Source organism: Crocodylus siamensis, chromosome 2 (genome assembly GCF_052110815.1).
Source record: "Crocodylus siamensis isolate JL-2025a chromosome 2, ASM5211081v1, whole genome shotgun sequence".
Taxonomy (NCBI): domain Eukaryota; kingdom Metazoa; phylum Chordata; order Crocodylia; family Crocodylidae; genus Crocodylus; species Crocodylus siamensis.
In genome coordinates this window covers 1,808,855-1,825,110 of record NC_143396.1, presented here as the reverse complement: position 1 = coordinate 1,825,110, position 16,256 = coordinate 1,808,855, and the positions used below count along the sequence as shown (strand labels likewise).

The 16,256-nt window shown below is 42.9% G+C and overlaps 1 non-coding gene across 1 annotated transcript; it reads right to left on the bottom strand.

Moving 5' to 3' along the window:
- Positions 1 to 3,624: 3,624 nt before the first annotated feature.
- Positions 3,625 to 3,733, bottom strand: TRNAL-CAA (transfer RNA leucine (anticodon CAA)). The gene is made up of 2 exons: positions 3,696 to 3,733; positions 3,625 to 3,670 (listed from the first exon to the last, which is right to left on the bottom strand). It is a non-coding gene; the product is annotated as a tRNA-Leu (tRNA).
- Between the last annotated feature and the right edge of the window lie 12,523 nt (positions 3,734 to 16,256).

Sequence of the window (16,256 nt, the reverse complement as noted above, 5' to 3'; positions counted from 1 at the left end):
ATAGTTCAAAAAATAAACTGTATAAAAGAAAAAAAAAAATCATACTTTAAAGGTGTTTTGAGACTATCTTGCCACAAGAGAAAAGTCAGTTAAAATTAGGCTGCGTATGCATTAAACAGACTACATATTCATGAGCTGAAGATGTTGCCAAGACCAACCTGCAGATGTTCTGAGCTGAGAAATAAATAGCAGAAGATAACTCAAATCCAGCCAAGCATCAAGGGTGTGTTTCACTCCTGCTATGAAGTTATGGGAAAGTGATTATAAAATATTCAGAACTGAATAAGCATAACATGTTTTCCAGGCCCCCGTCCTTATTTTTACAGGACCCATCAAGTTCATCCAGTTCTTTTCTCCAAACAAGACAGTAAACCTATAAGAAGATGAAGAAGAACAAAAAAATATAAGGAACTACAACACACATCAAGAGGAAGCAACTTTATAATTCAAGAGCTTTCAACATGCACTGGTGAAGTGTATTTTTAAAACACTTTCAAGCATTTTAGCTTTAAAACATTTCTTTTTTATTAAATTCAGTTGTACTGGGTATTAGGCCTATGTGAAGTGGGTAGTATTCACTTTGGATTAAGAATTGGACAATTAAGAGGACAGTGATTCGATTCAGTGATTCGAATCACTGTCCCGAATCGATTCAGCCGAAGCAGCCGAATCTCCGAATTACACAGGCTCATCCCCCACCCACAATCCCAGCCTTGCCAATGACTGCCCTGGCCTGCCCCAGCTCCCTGCACTTCGAAAAAAAAGCTCTGATTCACCAGCTGCTGCCAGGCAGGGGGCCGATCCCCGTTGTCCCCCACTGCCCCATGCCACGTGGGGGGGCTGTGCCATGAACCGCACACCCCCACCCACTCTCCCAGTCCCCCAATGGCTTCCCTGCCCACCACAGGTCTAGCCCTTTAAGAAAAAAACAAAACAGAACCCCAGGCTCACTGGCTCCTGCCTGGCAGGGGGCGATCCCCACTGCCCTCCACTGCCCAGCACCATGTGGGGGGCTCTTCCACAAGCCCCCTGAAGCCCTGAGTGTGTTGCAGGAGATGGTGATTCTGGGGTTTGGTTTTTTTTTTTTCCTTAAGGGGCCAGAGCTGGGTTGGGAGGGGCAGCTGTGTGGGGACTGGCACAATGGGGGGGAGTCGGGGGGTTTGTGCAGAGCCCCCGGGCAGCATGGAGGATTTCCCTCTGATAAGCAGCACTTGGTGAGTGGGGGCTTTTTTTTAAAGGGCCTGGAGCTGGGGTGGGCAGTATAGCCATGGGGGGGGCTAGAGGATTGGGTGGGGGTCACAGGGACTGGGGGAGCAGGCAGGAAATAGGGCCTGGCAGGGGTCTGCCCTTGGCACCTTCCCCCCCTCCACCAGCCCCCCCCCTCCTGACCCCTACTTACCAGCTCTGAGTCAGGCTCCAGCTCCCTGCTGCAGCAGGTAGGGACTGCCTGAATCATCGAAGCTCTCTGAATCGATTTGGAGAGCTTCAAATCAATTTGGACCTTTTTATTGGTTCCCTGATTCAATTTGGATTTGAAGATTCAGCCACCAAATTGGGCTGAATCTTCTCTGAATTGAATCAGCATCTAAAGCTTCACCCTACTGGGTAAGACCATAAACTGGAGGGCCTGGTTGCAACATGATAGGGCTACACATGACAAGGTAGCTCCTATAAAATACCACAATGTTGCAATTTCCAGTGCAAGGTGAGCATAGGGCACCTCAAAACCCTAGCCCCCACTTCCTTGTGGGTACTTTATTAGAATAAGGCTAAGGGACATCACCCTGACAGAAACATGCCCGTGCTAAGGCATTAGTCAGTCAGCAATAATCTGTTGCTCCCTGGCAGAAGCTACAGTACAGCCATCAAGGAACTGAATATCTGGACTCAGTCTGGCCTTTGGACTCTGTCTCAGTGGTCTGAAGAGGGGAGAGTAGGTCTAGGGCAGCTTCCTCCATAATCCTTCACAATCTTGCTTAGGCACACATGTCCAAGGTCTTGGTGTGATGGTTGCAGGACTCCATAAGGGGCTTAAGGCATCTGAGGCACTACCAAGGGGTTTAAGCAGCCCTGTTCAGGGGTGGCCTGCTTACCTTTCTTGAGGAAGGTCCTAGAAAAAGTGAGCCAAAAAAGCCATGCCCTTATGCAATCTATCCTAGTCAATATGAAATAAAGTGACTTACATGTTGGAAACTTGTAACAAGCTGTGCCATGTTTGAGTTAGCCAAAGGTAAATTCATTGGGAACCTGACTGAACCCCTTTTGCATACACCATGATCTTCTGGAGGATTGAAAGTTGCCTATAGATTGCAGATGAAGAATCTAAGAACTTCTCTGGTTAAACACCAGATTGTTTGGACTATGTATTTCTGTAGAGGAAATATGGGATAAAAAGAAGTAAGAAAATAGTAAAGCTTCTTTCAGACTTGATATGAACTAGCCACCTGCCCACGAAGAATTACAGGTGGGGAGGGAAGAGCAGGGACAGAGCACTGCCAGCCACCGCCCTGTGCCACCGCTGCCTCCTGGGAATGGGGGGGAGGGAAGGTGGGGAAGCTTGTATGTGGCCACTGCTCCTACCACCCACCATCCTGCGTTGCCACTGATCTGCATCCAGCTGAATGCAACCCATGCCCCCACACTTCCCTCCCTTCCACCCCTCTTCCCTGATGCCTGTCCCTCCCTGCCGGCTCTTGTTATGGCAGGGTTAGGAGAGGGTGGTGCAGTGGTTCCCTCGCCCCTCTTTCCGTAACACTCCGGGTCCTCACAGCAAATTGTCACATGCCCTCTTAGCGACACATGCACAGTTGGCCCAGAGCATTACAGACAGACCAAGTTTTTTATTATATTAGAATTGACTTGCTAGTTTCAATATAATTCCATCATTGGCTTCTCTTAAATTGCTAAATTAAAATGCTTTGTAGGATTCAAGATTGCTCATGTTCACCTGTTTTTAAGCAGCATAGATTATTTATAACATCTATGATTATCTATAACATCTATAATCATCTATGATCATGAGACTTGGCCTGTCCTTGTATGTCACCAAGAAGAAGTTTCTCCACCAACCCTCCCCAGACCAGCTGAACATCCCCTGCACCATCTAGGTAGATAGGGAGACCTTGGAGTACATGGAGCACTTTTCATATCTCGGCAACTACCTCTCTTAATGGGCTACCATCAATGAAGAAGTCCAGCACTGGGTCAACTGCACCAGTAATGCATTCAAGCTGTGACAACGTGTCTTTCAATCATAGAATCATAGAAGTAGGGTTGGAAGGGACCTTGTAGATCTTCAAGTCTGACCCCCTGCCTGGGAAGGAGAAAAACTGGGCTCAAATGATCCCAGCTAGGTAGGCATCAAGCATCCTCTTAAAGACCCCCAGGGTAGGAGCCAGTTAAAGGATTTGCTTGTTGTTATCTCATTCACGCCAAGTCATGTCAGTTAGGAATTGAACCCAGATCATCCATGTGGTAGGCAGGACTACTGCCACACAGCCAGAATTGGTGACAGAAAATTTGCTTCTTGTTTTCTCAGTCACCCTGAGTCACTTCAGCTGGGACTTGAACCCAGATGGTAGGCAGGACTGTTGCCACACAGACACCACTAGTAGCAAAACTGTATGTCAGAAGTGGGATTTGAACCCACGCCTCCATAGAGAGACCAGAACACCCAGGAGAAGGGAAGACAAACCCTTGAGTCTGGCGCCTTAGACCACTCGGCCATCCTGACATAGCTAAGGCACTTACCTTCAGAAATTGGTGAAGGCACTGGTTTACAAGGCTGTTATGCTGACCACCCTCCTGGACTGCAGTGAAACCTGGATCACTTGCCAATGCCACATTAAAAGCTTTGAGAGCTTTCACCAGCGGTGCTTGTGTTGAATCCAGAGAATCAAATGGGAGGACCACTGGACCAATGTGAGCATCCTCCATGAAGCTACATCCACAAGCATCGAAACCTTGCTCTTGAGAAATTAATGGGTCACTCTGTCCAGATGCCTGAGAACCGCCTCTCTCACCAGATTCTCTGGTGACTGTCCTGGTTACCTGGTGACTGTCTATAAAGTCACTAGGGGGGACCAGAACGGTTTAGGGGAGACACTGTTTCCCCTCGCGCCCCCTGGCATGACAAGGAACAATGGACACAGATTATTAGAGAGTAGGTTTAGATTAGACATCCGCAAGAACTACTTCACGGTCAGGGCGGCTAGGACCTGGAACCAGCTTCCTAGGGAAGTGGTGCTGGGTCCTACCCTGGGGATCTTTAAGAAGAGGCTTGATGACTACCTGGCTGGACTCATTTGAGTCAAGGCTTTCCTCCCACCCAGGCAAGGGGGTCAGACTTGAAGATCTACAAGGTCCCTTCTGACCCCACTTCTATGATTCAATTATATGATTCTTTTCCTAGCTCTCTGTTGGCCAATATTCAAAGGACAGCCAAAGGAAGCAGTTCAAAGACACACTCAAAGTCACCCTCAAGCACAGAGGCATCGACACCAATGGCTGGGAGGAACAAGCTGCTGATTGTTCAGTGTGGTGCCACCTGCTCCACCAAGGCATACACCACTTTGAGGCCCACTGACTCGATATTAAGGTGGAATAGCAGTGGTGGAGGAAGGAGAAGGAGACCAACCCGGGGCTGCAAATCCCGCTCCTCAGCACAATAACATGCCCTGATTGCTGAAGAATGTGTATATCCAGAATCAGGGTCCTTAGTCACCTAAGGACCCATCAACCCTGACATATATTATTCTTGACTCCGAGGGACTGCTGATGATGATGATTATAATCTATGAGTTAAATTCTACACAGGAAGTCCAGAATTCTGTAAGGAGGTAATGGTTGTACACTGAATCTCATAGGATTTTTTTCCGTCTGTGAAGCATTTAAATTACTGCAAGTCTTTTAATTTAGATTTCTAGTGACAGAAGACAAAAGCTTAGTTTAGTAGCTGACTACTTCCTTATTGTTGTTTTATTATTGATTTAATAATTCAAACTCAACTCAAAGGTCCACCTAAACTTAATGTCTCATCCAGCAAATGTAGTTAAAACACCAGTTTGTGTAGCCAATGATACACCAAGGAGTGATGAGGCTAGCATGACATCTCACTGCCTTTAACCCCCTGCCCACCCAGCCCTAATGACTGGGTACCTATTAAGAGATGAGCTGAGGACTTCCCTAAGCACAAGTCCAGATAGAACATGGCCTCAGAGTTACAACAAAACGCCTTAACTGCTCTGTTACTGTACCTTTAGTTTGTCTTAAAGCATTGAGGTCATAATTTTGACCGCTGCTTTTAGTGGAGCTGGGTCCAGGACAATTGTGTTGCATGACTTCCCAAGGAACAGTCTTATTTTCAGGCAAAGACCATTCTCAGTCTAGCTGAACTGTCTGCATGGAAAAAGAACAGGCAAACAACACAGTATTCCCTGCTGGTTATACACTCCCCCTACGACCTGTTTGCTTTTCACTAGACTTACAATTGGAAGCTGCTGCAGACCCAGCTGCATCTTTCAAAACTGTGGAGCATTTTAAAGGTTTTCTGTTGATTGTGTAACATAAAACAGGTATTAATCCATTGAAGTAAGCAGGCACAGATTCTCAGCCATGCAGATCAGTGAAGTTGCACTGAAATCAATGGAACAACATCAATTTTAGCCAGCCAGCAGCTTTCCCAAAGGAGGCACTTGGATTGTACAGAGATAGTGTTTGTATAGGCATGTAGCTACATAACTCAAGCACAGGGTTTTATTGCACTTTGCATTACTAAAACACACACACTTGGGCACAAAGAATACCACTACATTTGGAGCCACAGGTGTTGCCTGGACATTTTTGAAATGACATTCCATGGAAGACATGTTTGCCTTTATAATGAAGCGTTTTCTCATTTTTCCACTCTCATTTTTATGGGGGCCATTTCCATGAAAACAGGATCTCTGCTCCTGAGCAGCTCATCTGGTCCTGCTGCTTATCCCTCACCTGAAGTCATAATCCTCTCTGCAGCAGTTCCTGTAACTGAGATGTCACAAACTGGATTATGACTTTGGGAAGGAAGAAACAGCAGGAGTGGAAAAATTCTGATGCAGCTGAGATGCTGTTTTTATGTTAATATTTTTGAAGGGAGGTCAGAGGAGGAAGGGAAGGGGGTAAAAAAGCCCACTTTCATCATATTATCCATAAAAGTGGCTCCTCAAACTGAATTTCCAGGAAACATCATTATATCTTTAAACTAAGTGTGGCACGGTAAGTCTTTAGCACACAAGCGGGTATGTTGCAAATTATGAGAGACATCAACGTAATTGTATAATATTGCAGTGCATTTATAAAATGCTTTTTCATCTGAGGATCTCTAAGCACTTTAGTATGCTGGTTCAACTCTATTTTCCTTGCATTAATTATGAAGAACTGGAGTATCCCCGGAGAGCAATCTATCTCCTTTTTGTGTGATTATTCAAACAGCCTCTTGCTCTCTGGTATCTGGATCTGTGAGGTGAGTCAGTGCTATTGTCCGTATTGAAAAAATAGGGAATTAAGGTACAAATTGCTCATCCACAATGAGAATCATAAAAAGCGAAAATAAGAATGAAAATCCCCAAATTTAATGTGTCTTACAAGAAACAGGAAAACATATATTTGAAATCAACAAAAGCATTTTGTTTTAATCCTGTCAACTCATTTAATGTTTATAAAACAAAACCAAATTGTTTCAGCTTTTCCCATAGAAAATCTTCAAATTGAAGTTTTCCTGAAAAAAAAAAAACAATTTCAAGAAAAATATGTATTTTGACAAAAAAGGCATTTGTCTCTCTCTGTTTTTAGCTATTCTTTAGTTCTATTGATTAATGCTTGACTCTCCAAGAAATATATACACCTGTTTTCCATTGCTAGACCCGTGACTTATTCTAATTTACATGAGAAGTCCCAGAACAAAGATGTCTAAGTCCTAGCCTGTTGCCTGAGTTCTTGTCCAGATGGTCATTAATCTGTAATTTATTTGGTTTCCTATCTTCACTGGGAAGCACTATGAGACAGCATGAAAGCAAGAGTGTTTTAAACGTGAGTGTTTACTCCACTATGGTACATCGGCTACTGCAGAAGTACTGTATTATGCTATTCATTACAGGATTTTGGAAGTGTTGATTATAAGCTAACATCAAAGATAAATGAAGCATTACAATTACAATTACCAGATAATGAAGTTGCAGCTAAGTGAAGTTCTAGTGGCCCATGTTATAGTCAAGAGACTTGGAAGCAGATTAACCCTTAAAGTAAAACAACTAGGGATAAAGCTTGACGGCAAAGGGAAGACGATCAAAAGCAAGCCTAAGCCCACGTTCTGGACTTCATCAGATATACAGGGCAGGCTGGACTGAATGATGATGATAATGATGATGATGATGAAATAGGTTTGAATTTGGGGAATCTGAGTTCAGTTCCTGACTCCACCACCACAGACTTCCTGTTAGACTCTAAGTCACAAAGAGCAAGTCTACACATCTTCCTTCCTGTTCATGACACTTCTGCTGGCAAAATAAGCTCTGATCAGTTGTTCTTGGGATCAGAGGCCAAACATTAGGCAGCGTAGATGGATCAGCAGTAGCCCCAGGCAGAGCCCCCAAAAAGCCAGTCTCAGATTTTTCTGAGACAAAGTAACTGAGCTCAGTCCTGGGCCATGCACACAGGCCCACTCCAAGCTTTCTACTCTACCTAATTGCCAGTCCCTGGTGCACACAAGTGGAAACCAGTGGACAGGGCTTGTTTTGCCTATCATTGAGCAAGGATTGGGAGGAAGAGCATATAGATGTGCTCTCTCTCAGAACCTCAGCTTCATGACTCTGAAAATAGAGATAACCTTTTCCTATCTCACAGGTTGCAGACAGGAAGGAAGCCCATTGTGACATGATCATTTATGTTGATGATGAGAGTGACTGCATAAAGTAAATGGCTAAATTGGTGGTTTGGGGCAGATCCTCAAAGGTATTTAGCTGCCCAAAGATGCGTCTCTGTTTCAATAGAAGTTAGGCATGGAGAGGCTTTTGAAAATCCCACTTGGCTCATCTGAAAGACTACTTCAGGGATGGTCTTGCAGAACTGTATGTTTCAACCGAAATAGCTTTGTAGCTGACGCTGTAACAGATTCTGTTAATGGACACAGAAAAGGATCTGTCTGAGTGGACTGACTTGCATGTTAGCTCTCTAGTTTGTGTGTTCGCTGTAATATTGATAGTGCGTACTGCATATTGTGTGCATACTTACATGAGTACATAAGGCTCTGTGTGGTATGTGCAGCAGTTCATTCAATAATCCAATGTTTTGGTTGTTTTTATTTTATTTTAATTATACATAAAACTTAAGCACGTGGTTATAGAAAGTGCATGTTATTCTGCTTTGCTGTTGTAACTAACCTAAAAGGTTACCCATTTACTTTCTAGAGGTTCTTAAGAACGATGACTATAGCAAAGTTTTCTTTTAGCATAAAACATATCTATCTCTACTTGTATGTGCTTGTTTTTATTTAGCATTTTGCTTTTTTTTCTGTTATCAACTTGACCAGTGAAAACATTGACTTAATTTGCATTCCTGAAAAGGTGTCTGCTATGTAGCTCTCCATCACTGACATCCACTCCAATGTCGAATTAATCCATTTATTGTTATTTTTTTTAGAAAGAAGTCTAACCCAATCATTACTATACGAAAACACTCAACTTCTTGACCTTATGTAGTATATAAGCTCCCACTCATTTTCACCTGTTGTGGACCTGTATGTCAAAAGCATATCACATCAAACTGACGATAAAAAAGAGTCGAAACAAGTTTAAACAACCCTGAGTGGTAAACTCTGCTTTCAGTATAAATCTGTAATAACTCTGCTTGGACTTTATCCAGTTGTATGCTGGTTTAACTACAAGCAGAATTTGATCCTAAGAAAATCCTGAAGAAATGTGATGGAGCCAGTATTGTTCCATGGGAGAAACGGAAGTGGAAAATCAGGCCAAGTGCTTTTGTAAACAGTATCCTTTCTAGACTAGAAAGGCTGATCGTCTGAACTGTTAATTTCTGTAGATAACTGAAGTTCTGCCTAAGTGGAAATTGTTTCATCTTACCTCCGAATTTTACTTTTTTTGCCAGAACATTGAAACTTCAGAACTTTTCTTGCTTTTTTTGGGATAAAAAACAGTAAAACAAAATGTTGATGCTGTAGCAGTTTGAATACAGCATACTGAGCATCAGCTATTTACCATGTGCTGTTGTGATGCAGCAGGGATAATAAATCAGATTTGGGGCTATATTTATTAGGTTAGGTTCCTGTGTCTAAGCATATTTATTGTCTCCCACTGGTGCATATTGGTAGAGTTCCCTGTCTCCAAATAGAGCTACACAAGTGCACACCAGCAGAGGCCGTGATCAGCGCATTTACCTGTTGAGTTTAATGCTCGGATTTGTATCACGTATATTGAGAACTGAAAAAAATATTCTTGTTTCATGCCTTCTACAAGTGCTTTAAACCCATTCCTATTCACCGTTTCTGTGAAAAATGCAAACATGTTAAAAATGGAAGTGCCCCAAATGCTCCATTTTAGCGAGAACCTACGGCACTATAATAGCTTCCTTGTTCATATCAGTTGTGTGCATATATTCTCAGTGGCATTGCCCACATGCAGTTCTGCAAGAACTTCACACATCCTGCTTGTGCCTACAGCTCATCATTAATGCAGCATTTCCCCTTTGAGAATTGCTAACTAATCAAAAATAATGATGACAATTGGTTCCAGAGAGGGCCTCTGGATAAGGGGTGCTGCAGGCCCGTTGGTGTTTATTTAAATGTTGTCAGCAGCAACTCTCCCTGTTCTCTTCTTTCTGGTCTCCTACAATCTGCAACCCACTCTGTTCCAACCCCAGCTCCCGAAAGGAGGCAGTGCTCTGTCTCCCATACTTTGAAATGTAGTGATTTCTGAAAAAATTGTAACAGTGCACAAAAACCCTGTACAATAGTTAGAACTGCAGATACTCACACCAGCTTAAATCCTATTGTGACAGCTGTGACTTCTTAAAGAATATTGCTGTATTGTTTCAGACCAGCGGTGCTCAAGTTTTTTGAATGAGTGGCATGGGGCTGGCCTGTGGGCTGGGTTGGACCCCACACCCCAGGATCAGCTCCACATGTACGGATCCAGACCATGCTGCCCCATCTTAGTCTTAGCACAAATGAACAGTCTTTTTGTAACATTAATGTACAGTAGACTAATTCTACTGCACATTGGCACATTAGCATGGATTTTGCCCGCTGCGCTAATGATCAGTAAACCTATTAGTTTATAGGTTTCCCTCGCTTTATGCTGTACATGCGTTCCTAGAAAACAGTGCATAACTTGAATTCACGTAAAGGGAACTCACTTTACAATGTAACACGTAGGGGTATGTTACAAGACCTTGGCTGTACTGACCCCCAGACCTATTTCTACCAGTTTTATAAGAATTTTGGTCCTCACTAACAGCACACACGAGCACAGGGTGGTGGCAAATGTTATCATAATGGGGATGAAAACTCCAGAAACACATGTCGTAGATGAGTGAGGAGCACAAAACCACTCAGGAGACTATATTTTGGTGCGCATCACTCCCACAATGCACTGCACAAAGCAGCTGACTGCAGGCTTCAACCACGCTGATCGCATAAGCGTGAATTTACCTTGCATATAATGACTTTTGGGTATAAAAAGGGTCATTGCATAAGAGCGAATTTGCACATAAAGAACCCCTATAAAGCAAGGGAAACCTGTACTGTGTTCAAAACATCTGCATGGGTTGCCTTTTGACCACTGCCTGTTATCTGTAAAAATTAGCTGGTGGATCCGTTGATCATGATAAGGTGAAGTTTACCCAGAACAGAGATTGCACACAAAGGCTTTGCATCTCTTGAGTCCCATTAAGATCTATAGGGAAGGCTTGCATATATCTAACCTCCTTTAGAAATTAGGGTGAAGTTACATGTTACCCTTAGATCATACTAGGGGCACTTAAAACATTAGCGTCGAGATGTTAAAGCTGATTAACCTGTGCCAAGTGCCTTCTGAATGTCCCAAAGTTATACCACTACCCAAAGTTAGACCTGCTACCTACTGTGTGTTAGTATGAATTCAGTTTACTCCACGGAGATCAAAGAAACAATTTGCAGCTCTCCAGCATCCCAGGATACAATGCCCCCACCCCCCTGAGTAGCAGTAGAGCCTTGGTGTCCTGCTCCCTGCCCATACCCCTGCTCACCAGCTATCTAGTGGCAAGTTAAAGCTGTGCCGACAAAAAAGGGTATTCATCCTTAATGTGCAACTGCTCTCAGCACATTTTAACTTAATATTAAACCAATTAATATGCCATACATTAAGCATGGTCTAAGTGTAACATATAACTTCATTCTTATTTACAATTCTCTTCATTGAACAACTTGCAACTATGGTTGATAGCTCTAGTCATATACTTTATTGGGCTTGTTGACTCATGTTATAAGATTTTGACACCATGCAACATTCTGTTTCCCGATAAAGCATATAATCTGTTAACAACATAATATCCTTTTAGAAATGATTAAATTATAAAGAGTGAGAGACTGGATTTCAGTGGTGTATGGTCAGGGTCCAGAGATACTATATGCCTGAAGTTTTCACCTGACCAAGATCTGATTCCTGTGATACCATAAGCAGCTAGTTAAGTCTTATGAATTTTAAATTCCCTAGTTAATTAACAAGAGGGAGGTGCTCCTTTAAGGGATGCACTATTTATTTATTCATTTTTACCTCCTGGATACCAGGCAAATGAGCCTGTGCTACCAAGGGACTGTGCTCCGTGGCCCATATGGTCCCTTCCAGGCTTGTGTCCTGTGAGATTTGAGGTAGGACTTTCAGACCAAAAGGACTGGTGCAGAAACGTGCTTCCCTTCCATACTCTAGTGAATGAGAGCTTCATCCTTCTCTTGGCTCTCCACTGAAAAACGTTTAGCGACTCAGACCATCTGCCAAGTGACATGCCACTAGTTCTGAGACATCCTTGAAAGACAAAATGTCTCTCTAGTTGTCCTAATGTGAATACCAGCACAAATTTGATTTCAGAGATAACTATGTTGGATTTGGAGCTTTACACCAAAGTCAAATACATGGATTAGGAAGGCTTAAAAAAGCACTTGGCACAGAAATAGCATCACTTGATGCCGGGAAATACTGTTTTTTTGGGTGTGCATGTAAAGTATCCCTAAAGTGAATGAGATGTTATTTCTTCTCATTTCAAGGTACAATTGGTTGTGTGGTGTGGCTGGTTGCAGATCCCCGGACTAGATATCAGTCAGATCCTTTTATATTTTTTGAAATACACTGCTTATCCATCACATGTACTGTAAGGAGGAGGGAAAAAAATCCACAGAATCTATCATGGTTTCTCCTTAGCGATACGAGATGGATTTAAAGTCAGTGAAGTCAGTGTAAAGGTTCCTATTGAATTAGATACAAGGGGCTAAATTGTGTTTCATTTCACAGTTATACGCTGTGTTCAAATCCTTCTCTGTTTTTGCCAGGCTAAATTGATCAGGCACACGGCGACATACCACTTTGCCGCTGGAGACATATTGTTCTCCTGGGCTAGAGAGTGCATCCAGAAGCACATTTTACTTCATCTTGTGGCATCACACAGCTTTCCCTTTTCACTGAATGGAGAAATTCAACCAATGTTAAAAATGTGCCTGTCTAGTTAGAAGGCCAAACTTCTGACCCAAACAGTAAGAGGTCTATATGGATGACTGTATCTACCTAATAAGCAATGTAAGTGGAAGAATATAAGTGCCGTACTGGGTCTGACCAATGGTGCATCTATTCCAGTATCTGAAAGCGGCAAGTAGTAGGTGCTTCAAAACAGGAGTGGTAAAACTTTGCCATATATGCCACAGGTGGCACATGGCAGTTCAGTGAGGGGGAAGGGACCAGTAAAAATAGCAGCAGATGGGCAGAGGGCATAGGGCCTTTCCTCATTCAATGGAAAGGGAAAACTATGTGTTTCCACAAGATAATGTAAAATGTGTCTCTAGATCCACTGTCTAATGAAGGCAGAGTAGCAGAAGGACAGGGGAAGGGGATCAGAGTGGCACTTGGGGAGGGTGCAGGGCTTATTGTGTCATGCCTGCCAGAAAGGTTGGCTTTTACTGCTTTACAGGAAGAGTGTATGTCTAGTTTAATTTATCTCTAGTCATATCCTCACTGTCTGAGGATACATAATAGCTCCCAAGGGTTCTGTCCTCCATGAAATTTTCTCTGAGCCTCAATACTCTTGAGTCTCAATATTCTTCAGGTAGTTACATGAGTATATGAAATTATGGGCATGTAGGGCTGAAAAGCACCTCACAAAGTTATATATTCCAGCTCCCTGCTCAAGGCAGGATCATCCTTGGTTAAGCCATGCCAGGAGTGTCTATGTAATCCACTTCTGAAAATTTCTGAGGATGCAGATTTTACAATTTGTGCATATAATCTGTTCCAATGCTTGACCACCCTCACAGTCAGAAAATCCCTTCTAATCTCCAAACCTACATTCCTTCTGCTACATTTCGAGGCCATTGTTCCTGTTCCTGTCCCCTGTGGCCATAAAAGAAAGCCCATGCTTACCCTATCTATAATGATCCTTCAGGAGTTTGAAGACTGCTGTCAAATCCCCCATTCAGTCTGCTCCTCTCCACACTAAATAGCCATAGTTCTTTCAGCATTTCCTTGTACGTCTTGCATCCCAGGCCTCTAATCATTTCAGTCACTCTGCATCAGACTCTCCCCAATCTGTCAACATACTTGAAGTCTGGGGCCCCAAACTGGACAAAGTACTCCAGGTGAGGCCTTGTCAATGCTGAATAAAGTGGAAGAATCACTTTCCTTGAGCTGTGAGTGACACCTTTGTTAATGCAAGCCAGTATACTGTTGGCTTTCTTTTTCAGCAAGAGCACAATATTGGCTCATGTGTGCAGTGTAACCCTCAAGTTTTTCTCTTCAATACTGCAGCTTAGCTAGTCATTCTCCAGTCCATATTTTTGCATTAAGTTATTCCATCTCAAGTGCAGAACCTTGCACTTCTCCTTGCTGAATCTCACCTGATTGATTGCAAAGCATATTTCCAGACTCTCCAAGTCATTCTTGATACCCTACCCTTCACACTGTCTGCAACTCTACCCAACTTGGTGTCATCCGCAAATTTTCTTAGTGTGCACTCAATTCCATACCCAAATCATGAATGAGGATATTAAACAATTAAACAGTTTCTGAATGCATCCTATTCTGACACAAATGGAATGAGGACCAGAAATCCATGTCAAGTTCAAAAATTGCACTTACACGGTGAAGCAATTACCACTTGGGTGCATAATAGTGAAATATGACTTGGTCAAATTCAAAACAACCGTTGGCATGTCGATTAAAAAAAAAAATGTACCAGAAATCCAGAACATTTCCATCAGAAACTTTCCTGGTTTCCTGCCAACTTCCCTAGTAGCCTTTGGAGGAGGCTACTCTAGTGCCAGGAATCCTTGGCTCTCAGCCCATCAAATGTCCTAGTTGGAAACTATTCAGGGAGCCAGTATCTTGGAACTTGGGCATCTACTGGCACTAGGCGTCTTAGGAACTGAAGGAGTCAAGGCTTCTAAGGCTCAGACAGAAATCACATTTGTTGTGCAATCAGTCCTTTGAAAGTGCTTTACAGCCACGTCCTAACAGAAGAGTGTGGCTGCAGAGCACTCCAATTATGCAACAAATTAAACCAGTTATATGAGGGTTCAAATGAAGGCGCTTCAAAACAGAGCACCTTCATTAATTTCTGTCTGCTTTGGCAACTGGGCTGCTGCAGCCCCCACTCCTGTTGCTGTCTCAGGATGAGAGACTCTAAGGATAGACTGTACTAGTGGAGGGGGGGTGTATATTGGAGCCCCCCACCTGGGGCTGGCTCCAATCCACCCCTCCCCTCCACCCCAGCTCAGGCTGGGGAAACTCCAGACTGGACCACCCTCCCTTGCCCCTCCCCTCTCCCATCCTGAAACAGCACTGGAGCTGGGAGAGTGGGGGTAGAACGAGGGAAAGAGGCTGCGGACTCACAGCCTCTCTCGCTGGATCAGCTCCAAATTAGAGCTTGATCCCCTGGCCCAACAGCTAACTCTGTTGAGTTGAGAGGCTCAGTCTAACCCATGGTGCTTTCTGTGAAGTGCCATAGATCAGACTGGGGAGCAGCATTTCTCTCTGTGCCCCTAATGTTTAAGGCTGCCAGCTCCTCAGAGCCTACCAACCAACCTATTGGAGAAATTCAAGCAGGTTTCCCATAAGACTGCACTGGGCATGTTGACTCTACTTGCATTTGGGGTTCCCAGGCTCCCTGCTCCCCTTCATACTATCAGATGGAAATTAATTAAACAATTATTAACATACACATTTCATTTTTTCAGAACAATATTTTTTTCTGGATTTTGGTTTTGTGGACAATTTAAACATTTTTGTTGTACTCTAAAGGGGAATGAAACTTACCTTCACAATCTTGAAATTCTCTGCAAAATGGCATTACCATTCTCTGCCCAGCTCCAGTTATCATATATTTAAAAATTCTGCATCAGCTCTACTAAGGCTACATGCATTTCCTGATCCGGTACTCATTATTTTATGAAGTGTTTAGCGCAAAACAGTTCTTCAGCTAGCATAAAAATATGTTGTTCTACTGAAGCCAGTCTCATCACCTTTAACCTCCTATTAACATCAGTGGGCCTATTTATTGTACATTGATGGATATTTTCATTGCAAATGTACACATTTCTGCTAATATTTTCTAGACTGGTAGCATGGAATGTTTTATAGATGCAATTATTGATGACATCTGGGGAAGCATTCGTAGCATGGTTTTAAATATACATACACTATTTATATATACACTATTATATAAGCATATATACATATACACACGCAGATATAAATTGAGTATGTACATTTAAGTGTGTGTGTGTGTCTACTTTTCCTTGCCACCTTTCTCCATTTTAATGCCAAAAACAAATTCCTCTTGATTACATGACTTTGACTCACTCACTAATTACTGGAGGAAACATTATAAAAATTACAACGTATCAGTTTGCCTTTAAGACCAATAATAATGCATCAGCAACCATGTTCCTGTTTTATTATTAGTTGAGAGAGATGAGTAGAGGATTTATTGCCAGTTACCAAAATCCTTGTACCATTGTAACTTGCAGT